The sequence below is a fragment of the Salvelinus namaycush genome, chromosome 1, assembly GCF_016432855.1.
Source record: "Salvelinus namaycush isolate Seneca chromosome 1, SaNama_1.0, whole genome shotgun sequence".
Classification (NCBI taxonomy): domain Eukaryota; kingdom Metazoa; phylum Chordata; class Actinopteri; order Salmoniformes; family Salmonidae; genus Salvelinus; species Salvelinus namaycush.
This window is the reverse complement of record NC_052307.1, coordinates 37,802,088-37,817,015: the sequence shown is the minus strand read 5'-3', so window position 1 is coordinate 37,817,015 and position 14,928 is coordinate 37,802,088.

Genomic DNA, 14,928 nt, shown 5'->3' with positions numbered 1-14,928 from the left:
GGGCACCCGCATATTTGATTGTTCTTGTCATTAGCGCTTTTCATTTCATTCTCACATCCTCCACTGCACTGAAGCCAAGCTTCCCACTCTGCTCATTTACTTTATCAGTTATGCGCTTCCAGGTTTATTTTTTTTCTCTGTTTGTAGCAGTTGCTATTGAATTTAGTTGTCAACATTTCACGATGTTTGTTATACAGCTATATTGTATTTCTAATTTTCGAGTCTGAAAAGTAAATGTTCCTTTTCTTTGCTTACAACTTTTTAAGAAAGCTTGGATAGAGGTTTGCTGTTTGAATTTCATTGCCCCCTGGCATAACCCCTAGAGGGGGGACTGGGGGTCCTCCATCAGGAACATTTTACAGTTTTATTGCTAATTTCCTACAATTCTACGTATTATTGACATGGCTTAGGCCTATGACCAGGGTGGAAAATAGAACAATTAGAACCACGGGTCAGGTGTATTCAGGATGCTTTGAAAATTAAATGAACACTCACAATTCGAAGACTTTGTTACTTAGATGCTAATATATTTTTTAAACATATTTTTTGGGTGGTTTGACATTTTATTCAGACAGTAATTAATTTAGATAGATAAGGAGACAGGCAAGTGCTAGAAACAGTGGGAAGGTGGGATTGATCCCTGTTCTCAGGTGGAAAGTTGTATGTGAAACGTGCTGGTGCGTGTTACCACTACACCAAGGCTCTGCACAGGACATTTTTTATATTAATGGTTGATGGCAGTGGGTAACCAAATCATAGATTGCAGTGTCCTTGTCCATAGACTGCCTTCAAAGTAAGGACACAAGCAATTTGTATTTTGTAATTTGGGTGACTGTGTCTTTAAAATAGGGCGAATTTCTCAACATCACCCAGCCTTCAAGAAAAATCTAGTGAATATTAATAATTAGGTGATTTATGCCTACTAGTTGAAGATCCTTGCCCGAAATGTCAAAAATTATATTTGATTCCTGGAGCATTTACGATCCAATGCTAATTTGTATGACTTATTCAAAATTGTCCATGAATGGCTGCAAAAATACACCGCCTCATAAATCATTTTTAACGACACCAGTAGGCATATCAGATTTCAAATATGTGATTACACTGGCAAAATTAGGAGGAATTTGAATAATAAAATAAGTGTGGGGAATAACCGTACTGTTTTTGCTGACAAGCACAGTAATTACCCTAGGCTATATTTTGTCCATTATTAAGAATGTGAATTGTTCCACTGATCAGTCTAAATCAAATCTCCTGAAGACAAGATTATATAAATCTGCCCTTACACCCTAACCAAATTATTTTCCTATTTACTGTACCCCCTCTAGAATCAAACTTACACTTTTGTGTTCACAATCTGTTTGACAAAATTATTTTCATAGTTACAAATCAGGTCACCCTACCAAACTTCCCTGCTAAAACATAGCTTGCTGCAGCAGGTCTGTCTGCTGCCTTTTCGTTGTCACAGCCTAAATGCCAATCACCAAAGGAGGGGACTAGTGCACGTGTGGATTAAATCACCTTCCGAACATGTTGTTAACAGGCAATAGGGACAGGAGTAACAGCATAAACATAAATGTAGGGTACCATGCTACTCTTTTTACAGTTGTATAAACTCAGCGGAGAACGACACTAATCTTGACGGGCGTTTTTTTTTAAACAATCCCTTACATAACTAGACCAATATTTTTTGTTGTTTTACTAGGCAAGTCAGTTAATAAGAGCACATTCTTATTTACAATGACGGCCAAACCCGACGCTGTGCCAATGGGACTCCCAATCACGGCCGGATGTGATGCAGCCTGGATTCGAAACAGGTACTGCAGTGATGCCTCTTGCACTGAGATGCAGTGTCTTAGACCACACTCGGGAACTGCTTCAAGCATTGGTGGAAAAAGTACCCAATTGTCATACTTGAGTAAAAGTAAAGATACCTTAATAAAAAATGACTCAAGTAAAAGTTAAAGTCACTCAGTAAAATTCGACTTGATTGAAAGTCTAAGTATTTGGTTTAAAATATACTTAAGTATCAAAAGTAAATGTAATTACTAAAAGTATAAATCGTTTCAAAATCCTTATATTAAGCAAACCAGACTGCACCATTTTCTTTTTTTTCTCATGATAGCCAGCGGCACACTCCAACATTCAGACATAATTTACAAACGAACCATGTGTGTTTAGTGAGTCCGCCAGATCAGCGGCAGTAGGGATGACCAGGGATGTTCAGTTGATAAGTGCGTGAATTGGACCATTTTACTGTCCTGCTAAGCATTCAAAATGTAACGAGTACTTTTGGGTGTCAAGGAAAATATATGGAGTAAAAAGTACAATATTTTCTTAAGGGATGTAGTGAAGTAAAAGTAGTCAAATATATAAATAGTAAAGTACAGATACCCCAAAAATACTTAAGTAGTACTTTAAAGTATTTTTACTTAAGTACTTTACACCACTGCTTCAAAGTGCCGGTGTCACTGTGCTGTGGCAAGACAGGACAATGATAGAGATTCCGCTCCTGATGTTAAATTGTAGGTGTAGATGCTGCGATTTCAAATCGATTTGGAGCACATTCAAAAAGTTAACGTGCTGACGATACAATGGACCAATTAGAAGAATGAAAAAAAAATGTACTTTTCAATGCGTGAGATATAAGAGGTGTCCCGTGAGAGCATGATAAGAGGGTCAAAAACGTGTGTCTCGAGCAACGTGTGAGAGTTGACAGCTCCGCATTCCGCCAAATATGGTATCTAGCCATTTTTCCTTTATTTACTTTTGGAAACTGATTGCAACTAAACAACGAGCGCTGCCTAGCAACCGGCAGGAAGGAATCTTCTAATATCATGAAGGCGCATTCCTGACGCCGGATTTATCAACGACTAGTCTTACTTTTGGTTTGTGCATAAGGTGTAAATTCTAATCACAACGTCGGATGTAGCTACACGACCTAGCATTTAAGACCAACTTTTAAGACCAACTGTGCTGCCAGCCAATGACTATGAGGGGGGAGTTTAAGTACAATTCTTACAAGCTTGTTTTGGCTGGTCTGTAGCTTAGCCTATTCTAGATGTTTTGGGGCTGCTGGTGAACCATGGCGTGCAGGCATAGGCCTAATCAAATTGACACTGGACTAGTGCACTTTACAGAGTCTTTAGGGTGTCTATAGGTAGGTTTTCACCCAAATGGAGACAGATTTTCATATGAATATTCTAAAATCTGCACAAAAACGATATGCGCATTTTCCCATCAGAGTTGTGTTTCCATCAAATTGACTTGTTGTGGATAAAAGTTTGTATGTAAAATACATAGTGCACATAAAAATAACTTTGCATCATTGTTTTCAAGTGAGTACAAAATTCTACTCTAGGCTGCATTGAAAATATAATTTGAATAACTGCGCAAAAGCCCTGTGATTAGAATTTTTTTTTACATGGGAATTTAACAGCAAATTATTCATTGCATTGTAGCGTTAGGTTTGTCAAGGTATGATAATTGTATTGTCCCTAAACAATATCAACAGGAGAGCTTTTTGAGCTGAGTGTCTCATGTTTTCATTGTTCTTTTATGCGCCATGATGCACCTGGCCTCTCCGCTGCCTATCAGCTATTCCTATTTGTTCTTGTGGATTCATATTGAAAATGTATGCAGCTTTGAATGCATTTATGTGTGGTATGATTGCTAGTTAGCCTATTGCAGATCTGGACAAACAATCCACCTACCACTATTGTCACTATGAATGGTGGATAGAGGACAGGATAGACATGTTAGTGGACGGAAAAGCATAATGCATAAGGAAAGTACCAAAACACCTTGATATAGGGGTGGCGCATGCAAGCAGATGAGAACATTTGGCCACAGGAAAAGGAGGGCTGTACAGGCCCTCATTAACATCAACGGGACTGTAGTGGAGAGGTCGAGAGTTCCAAGTTCCAACAAACTATCATGGACCAAACAAACCAAGACAGTTGTGAAGAGGGCACGACAACACCTTTTCCCCCTCAGGAGACTGAAAAGATTTGGCATGGGTTCCCAGATCCTCAAAAGGTTTTACAGCTTTATCATCGAGAGCATCCTGATTGCAATATATTTTATGTTTGAGATTCTTCAAAGTATTCCCCCTTTGCCTTGATGACATCTTTGTACACTCTTGGCATTCTTTCAACCAGCTTCGTGAGGTAGTCACCTGGAATGCATGTCAATTAACAGGTGTGCCTTGTTAAAAGTTAATTTGTGGAATTTATTTCCTTCTTAATGCGTTTGAGACAATTAGTTGTGTTGTGACAAGTTAGGGGTGGTATACAGAAGATTATGGCAAGAACAGCTCAAATAAGTGAAGAGACATGAAGGTCAGTCAATCCGGAAAATCTCTAGAACTTTGAAAGTTTCTTCAAGTGCAGTTGCAAAAACCATCAAGCGCTATGATGAGGACCGCAACAGGAAAGGAAGACCCAGAGTTACCTCTGCTGCAGAGGAAAAGATCAGCCTCAGATATTGCAGCCCAAATAAATGCTTCACAGAGTTCAAGTAACAGACACATCTCAACATCAACTGTTCAGAGGAGACTGTGTGAATCAGGCCTTCATGGTCGAATTGTTGCAAAGAAACCCCTAATAAAGGAAACCAATAAGAAGAAGAGACTTGCTTGGGCCAAGAAACACAAGCATGTCTTTGTGAAAGGCAGAGGAGGTGATGATCTCTGCATGTGTGGTTCCCACCATGAAGCATGGAGGAGGTGGTGTGGGGGTGCTTTGCTGGTGACACTGTCAGTGATTTATTTAGAATTCAAGGCACACTTAACCAGCATGGCTACCACATCATTCTGAAGCGATACGCCATCCCATCTGGTTTGCGCTAAGTGGGTATATTATTTGTTTTTCAACAGTAAATGACTCAACACACCTCCAGGCGGTGTAAGGGTTATTTGCCCAAGAAGGAGAGTGATGGAGTGCTGCATCAGACAGATTACCTGGCTTCCACAATCACCCGACCTCAACCAAATTGAGATGGTTTGGGAGGAGACGGACCGCAGAGTGAAAGAAAAGCAGCCAACAAGTGCACAGCGTATGTGGGAACTCCTTCAAGACTGTTGGAAAAGCATTCCAAGTGAAGCTGGTTGAGAGAATGCCAAGAGTGTACAAAGCAGCCACCCACATGCCTAAAATCACTTTGCACAAAGCCAAGCGTTGGCTGGTGTGGTGTAAAGCTTGCCGCCATTGGACTCAGTGGAACTCTGGAGCAGTGGAAACGCGTTCTCTGGAGGGATGAATCACGCTTCACCATCTGTCAGTCTGAAGAATAGATAGATGCCAGGAGAACGCTACCTGCCCGAATGCATAGTGCCAACTATAAAGTTTGGTGGAGGAGGAATAATGGCATGGGGATGTTTTTCTTGGTTCAGGCTAGGCCCTTTAGTTCCAGTGAAGGAAAACCTTAACGCTACAGCATACAATGACATTCTAGACAATTCTGTGCTTCCAACTTTGTGGCAACAGTTTGAGGAAGGCCCTTTCCTGTTTCAGTTTGACCCTGCCCCCGGGCACAAAGCAAGGTCCGTACAGAAATGGTTTGTCGAGTTCGGTGTGGAAAAACTTGACTGGTCTGCACAGAGCCCTTACCTCAACCCCATTGAACACCTTTGGGATGAATTGGAACGCCGACTGCGAGCCAGGCCTAATCACCCAACATCAGTACACTCAAAATGTTCAGAATTTATCTCAAATAACTCCAGAAATCTGTAACTAATTTTTTTTTTTGTTGCAGAGGTCTTAGTCGCATAATTTTACATCCAACTAAGATGTTTGGTACAGTATTACTCAAGTGAAAAAAACTGCATGAAAACTAGTCTGTCGTTCAATGACAACAAACACATAATTGAAGAATCCCTACTGTTGACCAATCACCGACGAAGGGGAGTAGACTTCAGCTATCAAAATTTGACTAGCCTCAAGATAATTTTTTGTGTCACCAATATTGAAAGGGGAGGCTCACGAACACGAAGGTGTTGGTTGTTTTGCTCTACGACACACACAATCTTCAGGGGAGTGGTCTGAAGGTAACCCAGAACTGGGCACAACAAATGGCACAACATGCATAGGGGGTAAAAAGTACCACAAACAAAGTGACCAAAATTCTTCTCTCAGAGGACAGACATTTCAAAACGTATTCCCTATGAATTAGTTTTTACTCTGTTTTGCCATGTACAAATATGTTATTCAATGCGTTTCTATGGGATATAGCAGTAAAGGCCAAATTCAATGTTTCATCAAATAAGATATATATTTTTTTCATACATCAGGGGTCCTAAAATTCCAAATAAAATGGTTAAATTATCAATTTTATGACCATCTTAAAACAATTCCATATGTTAGCTTAGTAGGTATTGCAATCTAAGGGCCACACGCATACCATGTAATCATTTCACAGACAGCTGCTCAATTGACCTACAACCTGCTGTACACTTTTAATCATCCTGGATACATTTTACGCTGCTCATAGCATATGACCGTTTCTCAATTTATTGAGAAATAAGAGCCGTCACGGGTGTGCTATTGAATTTATATAATGTCCAATGCATAAAACATGACACAAGTATATTGACATCACCCCTCTTAGATAGTGGTTTTACTACCGTACAATCGTAAGGGACATCACGGTTAGACGGTTCTATCCTCTCCGCACGCAGTATAGTTGAGACTTCTTTTTATTTTGGTGAACAGCATAGGGTTGGTGGTTAATAAAGCTGTCTGCTCCACAATAGTCAGCAGGTGGTCAGAGAGAGAGGGGAGGGAGAGTGAGAGGTGTATACACACAGCACTGACGAATGAGCTTCTGATGATAATTTTAACGCACACATAATACACACACACCTGCATGGTGAAACTATACTTACCCGCCTATAAGGGGGGGCTGAACTTCCGGCTCATTAAGAAAGGCAGAGGCCATGATTGGGGGGGGGGGGGGGGGGGTTTGTTGTTATATCATTTTTATTATTTTTATTATTCATTAGCCCTTTTTCTCACCAATTTTGTGGTATCAAATTGGTAGTTACAGTCTTGTCTCATCGCTGCAACTCCCGTACGGACTCGGGAGAGGCAAAGGTCGAGAGCCGTGTGTCCTCCGAAACACAACCCAACCAAGCCACACTGCTTCTTGACACAAGGCCCACTTAACCCGGAAGCCAGCCACACGAATGTGTCGGAGGAAACACCGTACACCTGGCTACCGTGTCAGAGTGCACTGCGCCCGGCCCACCACAGGAGTCGCTAGTGCACGATGGGACAAGGACATCCCTGCCAGCCAAACCCTCCCCTAACCTGGACGATGCTGGGCCAAAGAGCCTGGACTCGAACCCAGAATCTCTAGTGGCAAAGCTAGAGCTGCGATGCAGTGCCTTAGACCACTGCGCCACTCGGGAGGCCCCGTATATGAATTTTTACAAGTTATAGTTGGTTTGACGTTGTCATTGAAATTTGCAGTTATTGACCTTTTAAAATATTGTCCCATGTACAGTGTTTAATTTACTGATGGTCCCTATCTAGCCCCATAGGGATATCGAATGTCAAACCAAATTGACCATGGGCATTAATGTCAGGTTGCAAGCAGCTGCTCTCCAAATTGATGTTTACTTGGGTGCTGCCAGCTGTGGGTAGGACTTAATTAAACCCACCCCAAGGATAATTGTTACGGTTCCCTTCATTCCATAACATACAATTTTATGACCAAAAGTATCACGTCAGTGCTGTGAAAAGATATTTGCCCCCCTTTCTGATTTTCTCTATTTTTGCATATTTCTGACACTGAATGTTATCAGATCTTCAACCAAAACCTAATATTTGATAAAGGGAACTTGAGTGAACAAATAACCCCAAAAAATGGATACTTATTTCATTTATTTAAGTTATGCAACACCCCTGTGTGAAAAAGTTATTGCCCCCTTAAAGGCTCTGCGTGGTCCATCCGTCATCTGCAGTGGCCGTACAGCATTTACTGCGATGCGGCCTCTGTATTCATACTTCAAGCATAAATTGGCTTTTGCACTCTAACTGGTTGTCATACCTTTAGCTGCAATGACTGCAACCAAACCTTTTCTCTAGTTGTTGATCAGGCTCTCACATCCCTGTGGATGAATTTTGGCCCACTCTTCCATGCAGAACGCCTACATTTGTGGGGTTTCGAGCATGAATTGTTCATTTCTGGTCCTGCCACAACATCTCAATCGGGTTTGCCATCATTGAAGGCACCCTAAATTCTGCTCTGTATCAGAGAATTCTAAAGGAGAATGTCAGGCCATCCATCCATGAGCTGAAGCGCAGCTGGGTCATGCAGCAAGACAATGATCCAAAACACACAAGCAAGTCTACATCAGAATGGCTGAAAGTAACACATTTAATGTTCTGGAATGGCCTAGTCAATGTCCTCGGTTGACTTTACATCCTTATAACAGGCTGACTTCAATTGATTTCAGCAGTACTTCCACAGCAGCCTTTCTCAGTCAGATGGAATGGAGGAACAGGTATTTGAACCTTAATCCAGCTCCTGTATTAAACCCTGAGGCCTTGCCAGACTGACAGTGTGTACAGTCATGGCCAAAAGTTTTGAGAATGACACAAATATTAATTTTCACAAAGTCTGCTGCCTCAGTTTGTATGATGGCAATTTGCATATACTCCAGAATGTTATGAAGAGTGATCAGATGAATTGCAATTAATTGCAAAGTCCCTCTTTCCCATGCAAATTACCTGAATCCCCCCAAAAACATTTCCACTGCATTTCAGCCCTGCCACAAAAGGACCAGCTGACATCATGTCAGTGATTCTCTCGTTAACACAGGTGTGAGTGTTGACGAGGACAAGGCTGGAGATCACTCTGTCATGCTGATTGAGTTCGAATAACAGACTGGAAGCTTCAGAAGGAGGGTGGTGCTTGGAATCATTGTTCTTCCTCTGTCAACCATGTTTACCTGCAAGGAAACACGTGCCGTCATCATTGCTTTGCACGAAAAGGGCTTCACAGGCAAGGATATTGCTGCCAGTAAGATTGCACCTAAATCAACCATTTATCGGATCATCAAGAACTTCAAAGAGAGCGGTTCAAATGTTGTGAAGAAGGCTTCAGGGCGCCCAAGCTCCAGGACGTCTCCTAAAGTTGATTCAGCTGCGGGATCGCGGCACCACCAGTACAGAGCTTGCTCAGGAATGGCAGCAGGCAGGTGTGAGTGCATCTGCACGCACAGTGAGGCGAAGTCTTTTGGAGGATGGCCTGGTGTCAAGAAGGGCAGCAAAGAAGCCACTTCTCTCCAGGAAAAACATCAGGGACAGACTGATATTCTGCAAAAGGTACAGGGATTGGACTGCTGTGGACTGGGGTAAAGTCATTTTCTCTGATGAATCCCCTTTCTGGAAAAAAAAGCTTGTCCGGAGAAGACAAGGTGAGCGCTACCATCAGTCCTGTGTCATGCCAACAGTAAAGCATCCTGAGACCATTCATGTGTGGGGTTGTTTCTCAGCCAAGGGAGTGGGCTCACTTACGATTTTGCCTAAGAACACAGCCATGAATAAAGAATGGTACCAACACATCATCCGAGAGCAACTTCTCCCAACCATCCAGGAACAGTTTGGTGATGAACAATACCTTTTCCAGCATGATGGAGCACCTTGCCATAAGGCAAAAGTGATAACTAAGTGACTCGGGGAACAAAACATCGATATTTTGGGTCCATGGCCAGGAAACTCCCCAGACCTTAATCCCATTGAGAACTTGTGGTCAATCTTCAAGAGGCAGGTGGACAAACAAAAACCCACAAATTCTGACAAACTCCAAGCATTGATTATGCAAGAATGGGCTGCCATCAGTCAGGATGTGGCCCAGAAGATAATTGACAGCATGCCAGGGCGGATTGCAGAGGTCTTGAAAAAGGAGGGTCAACACTGCAAATATTGACTCTTTGCATCAAATTCATGTAATTTTCAATAAAAGCCGTTGACACTTATGAAATGCTTGTAATTATACTTCAGTATTCCATAGTAACATCTGACAAAAATATCGAAAGACACTGAGGCAGCAGACTTTGTGAAAATTAATATTTGTGTCATTCTCAAAACATTTGGCCACGACTGTACACGCACATCCTCGAGTGCTTGCACACCTCTGTGTGTGTCAGATTGACAGTGATGGGGTGAGAATTGCCTTTGACCATGTTTCTGTGCCTCTGCTTGCTCCCACACCCATTGATGAACCATGATAGACAATCAAGTGTTTGAAGGTACATTTTGAAAAGAAAGGAGAATATACCTGCAAACTGTAAAGACGCTACAAGGGTATAAATATACGGTTCTGACTACTGTGGATCTTAGATGTGGGTTTTAATGTTTTATATCCCCTGTAATGATTTAATCTTCTAAATTTGCTTTTACAATCTTAGACAGAAGCTTCTTCCATATCAGAGAATGGTTTACCACTGTGGTGTACTAGACGACCTATCGCCTATAGACAGATATTTATATATTCATCTGTGTTTAAATACATATTTTCTTAAAATAGGTAATCTGCAACTCTTTCAATCTGTTCATCCGTTCATCAAGAGAGAGTGAAACAGACTGTAACTGCTGCTAGTTTGTCTGCCAGCTAAGACATTAAAATGTAATTTGAGCCTCAATTTCACACACATGTTTGATGATTAACATCAAATTCATGCCTAATGTAATCTGTGGGCTGGCCAGCCCAAAAGCACCATGAATCAGCACTTTTAACTCAAGGTTAGGGCATGTTCTCCATCCTCTCAGTCACAGATTTAAGGCCTGGACACTTCCAGAGTGTTGTTCAAAATGATTAAGATTATGTATTAGTCCCCTGACAGGTCAGCTAATCAATCAGATGTTTTATAGGGCAGCTGTACCACTCTAGGCAAATTACACTTGATTGACCATCTGGCTGAACGAAATGTCTGCCACAACTCATACTGTTCCCTCCAGCCTTAATTGTCTCTGTCCACCCCCCCCCCCCCCCCACACACACACACACGCACACATAGTTCCCCACAGCCTATTCTACCAATGCACCGCTGATTGATCCCGTTGCACCGAGGGACAAGAGCTTGGCATTTTGGACAAACAAAAACACACACACTATTCCATTTATTTTCCCCCTGTTAACACAGCATATGACACTCAGAATATTCTGAACCTGCCAGGGCAGAGTAGTAAAAAGTCACGAGTTATTTCGGAGTTATCATCGCAGAGGTAATCACCTCCCAAAATTAAATTGAACTGGAAAGCATACAGCTTTCAATATTTAATGTTATGAATTGTAGGGGTTTGACAGGGGAGTGTGTCCTTGCAATATCTTATTCGGAGGTTTTCACAGGCTACAGTTCATACAATCCATACTAATAATGACAATGGATTCATATTGAATGCGTAAATATTTCCATAACCCATTAAATATGAATCCATTGTCATTACTAGTATTGATTTTTATCCATGTGTCATGGATTCATGTCATCCATAACCAATGGGTTGAATACAGCTACTATTTTGTGCCAGAACCCTCACAACACATGATGTCACAGCATAGACACCAGGAAGAAAAATTAAGTATTATGGAGAAAAACAGTGAAAATGAAAGTAAATAAGAAAATTGGCAGAAAAAAGCACTTTCTTTAAATTAAATAAGGATTAAAGAGCAGAGTTGGGACAGGAACATTTCTGTGTTAATCCCTTTTTTTGGCTTCATTTAGACATTTAGAAAGTTATTATTTGCATAATTTGCTGCATACACATCCAACCCTTTTGGGCACCTGATTCAAACCTTCTCTTAATTATGCCTAGTGTGGGTCCTTCATAGCCAATAATAATGACAAATGTTTTCTTACAAAACGTAATTGTGTCTTTACTACTTTACGTGGTTATTCAATTACAGTTGAAGTCAGAAGTTTACATACACTTAGGTTGGAGTCATTAAAACTAGTTTTTCAACCACTCCACATATTTCTTGTTAACAAACTATAGTTTTTGCAAGTCGGTTAGGACATCTACTTTGTGCATGACACAAGTAATTTTTCCAACAATTGTTTACAGACAGATTATTTCACTTATCCTTCACTGTATCACAATTCCAGTGGGTCAGAAGTTTACATACACTGAGTTGACTGTGCCTTTAAATAGCTTGGAAAATTAAAGAAAATGATGTCATGGCTTTAGAAGCTTCTGATAGGCTAATTGACATAATTTGAGTCAATTGGAGGTGTACCTGTGGATGTATTTCAAGGCCTACCTTCAAACTCAGTGCCTTTTCGCTTGACATCATGGGAAAATCAATTGAAATCAGCCAAGACCTCAGAAAAAAATAGTGGACCTCCACAAGTCTGGTTCATGCTTGGGAGCAATTTCCAAGCGCCTGAAGGTACCACGTTCATCGGTACAAACAATAGTATGCAAGTATAAACACCATAGGACCACGCAGCCGTCATACCGCTCAGGAAGGAGACGCGTTCTTTGGTGCGAAAAGTGCAAATCAATCCCAGAACAACAGCAAAGGACCTTGTGAAGATGCTGGAGGAAACAGGTACAAAAGTATCTATATTCACAGAAAAACGAGTCCTATATCGACATAACCTGAAAGGCAGCTCAGCAAGGAAGAAGCCACTGCTCCAAAACCGCCCTAAAAAAGGCAGACTACGGTTTGCAACTGCACATGGGGACAAAGATCGGGAGAAATGTGGGAGAAATGTCCTCTGGTCTGATGAAACAAAAATAGAACTGTTTGGCCATAATGACCATCGTTATGTTTGGAGGAAAAAGGGGGAGGCTTGCAAGCCGAAGAACACCATCCCAATCATGAAGCATGGGGGTGGTAGCATCATGTTGTGGGGGTGCTTTGCTGCAGGAGGGACTGGTGCACTTCACAAAATAGATGGCCTCATGAGGAAAGAAAATTATGTGAATATATTGAAGCAACCTCTCAAGACATCAGTCAGGAAGTTAAAGCTTGGTCGCAAATGGGTCTTCCAAATGGACAATGACTCCAAGCATACTTCCAAAGTTGTGTCAAAATGGCTTAAGGACAACAAAGTCAAGGTATTAGAGTGGCCATCACAAAGCCCTGATCTCAATCCTATAGAACATTTGTGGGCAGAACTGAAAAAGTGTGTGCGAGCAAGGAGGCCTACAAACCTGACTCAGTTACACCAGCTGTCAGGAGGAATGGGCCAAAATTCACCCAACTTATTGTGGGAAGCTTGTGGAAGGCTACCCGAAACGTTTGACCCAAGTTAAACAATTTAAAGGCAATGCTACCAAATACTAATTGAGTGTATGTAAACTTCTGACCCACTGGAAATGAGATGAAAGAAATAAAGGCTGAAATAAATCATTCTCTCTACTATTATTCTGACATTTCACGTTCTTAAAATAAAGTGGTGATCCTAACTGACTTAAGACAGGGAATTTTTAGTAGGACTAAATGTCAGGAATTGTGGAAAACTGAGTTTAAATATATTTGACTGAGGTGTATGTAAACTTCCGACTTCAACTGTACTTAATTTATTTCAGCTATTCATATATTTCATTTATTTTTGTATTTCTACCCCATTTGATTGCTTAGTATTGGGGATCATTAATTGATACCTATGGAATTCATTAATGGATGTGTTGTTTCTTTGTTACAAGTCTGCCCACATCTCCCATGTGAACTAAGCCTATTCATACACATAATAAAAGACAGCTTAACCTTCTACTCTTTTTTAACCCACATATGCTATGGGGCTCCCGAGTGGTGCAGCGGTCTAAGGCACATGTAGATATCAATAATAAGTGATATCCGTATCGTCGTATCCTACACCACAGATGTCATCCTTACCTCCAAGCGTTTATTCAAGTTGGATAATCTTTGGGTGCTGACAGCAGTCGCACCATTGGAAGAAAATAGCTTGGACTGTAGCCTACATAAGCCTATTCCTGCTCTTTTCCCGCGATCAATCAAACACATTTGGTGTGTCATCACAGTGGTCTTTGACTTGTGGTCAGACTCCCTCAGGTGGAACAAACTTAAATTTGATAACATAACACTTACTGTTTTTTTTGTAATCCCTTACATGTAATGGATTACATGTAATCCGTTACTCCCCAACCATTTATGTATGTATTTTATATATATATAAAACATATTTTAATATGATTTTTAAAAAATATTATATTACAAATTATATTTGTGTTATTATATTATTTATATTTTGTTTATTTAGAAAAAATACATATAGGCTAATTAAATCGTTATGGAGCGCAGACCAAGCCCTAACAGTTTGAACCCCACGCATGGTGCAATACTTTGCCATGTCATCACACAGGACCATGGTTAGCGCAGGCAATAGACAAGGGTATAGCCTACTATTTTACACTATTCTCCCTATGATAATTCTATGTACACTAATTTTCCAACATTCCCATGGGTTGAAGAACAATGTGGCAATTTTCTTTCTTTCTTTCTTGTGTAAAGGCTCTCCAAACCTGTTTTTATGATTAATAAAAACTCTCCTAAACCTAAATCATCTACAAAATCCGAGTTTTTTTCAAATCTACCAATTGGCGCTGAAACAGAGACGAATATGCATATATTTAGATGGCTTTCTTTCATCGATCCCTAATATTCTGAACCCGTTCTCTCGCTATATTCTAGTGAGTCTGTTGACAAAATTCAAACTAAAAGGTAGACCGTATTTATAGGGTTGGCTTTAGATAAATATCCTTTTGAATTACATTTATTCAGAGTGTGCAAGGTAGCCACACCTGCAGAGTGCGTTACGCAACTGAATAATGTAAGTCTGAATACCAAATACTGAAAAGTACATCGGAAAGGCGTGAGTAGGAAAGGCATCAATTCTGTAAAGTCTGAATCGGCCCCTAAAAGCCTCAGCTGCGAGCGATGACAGCAGTCTCTCTG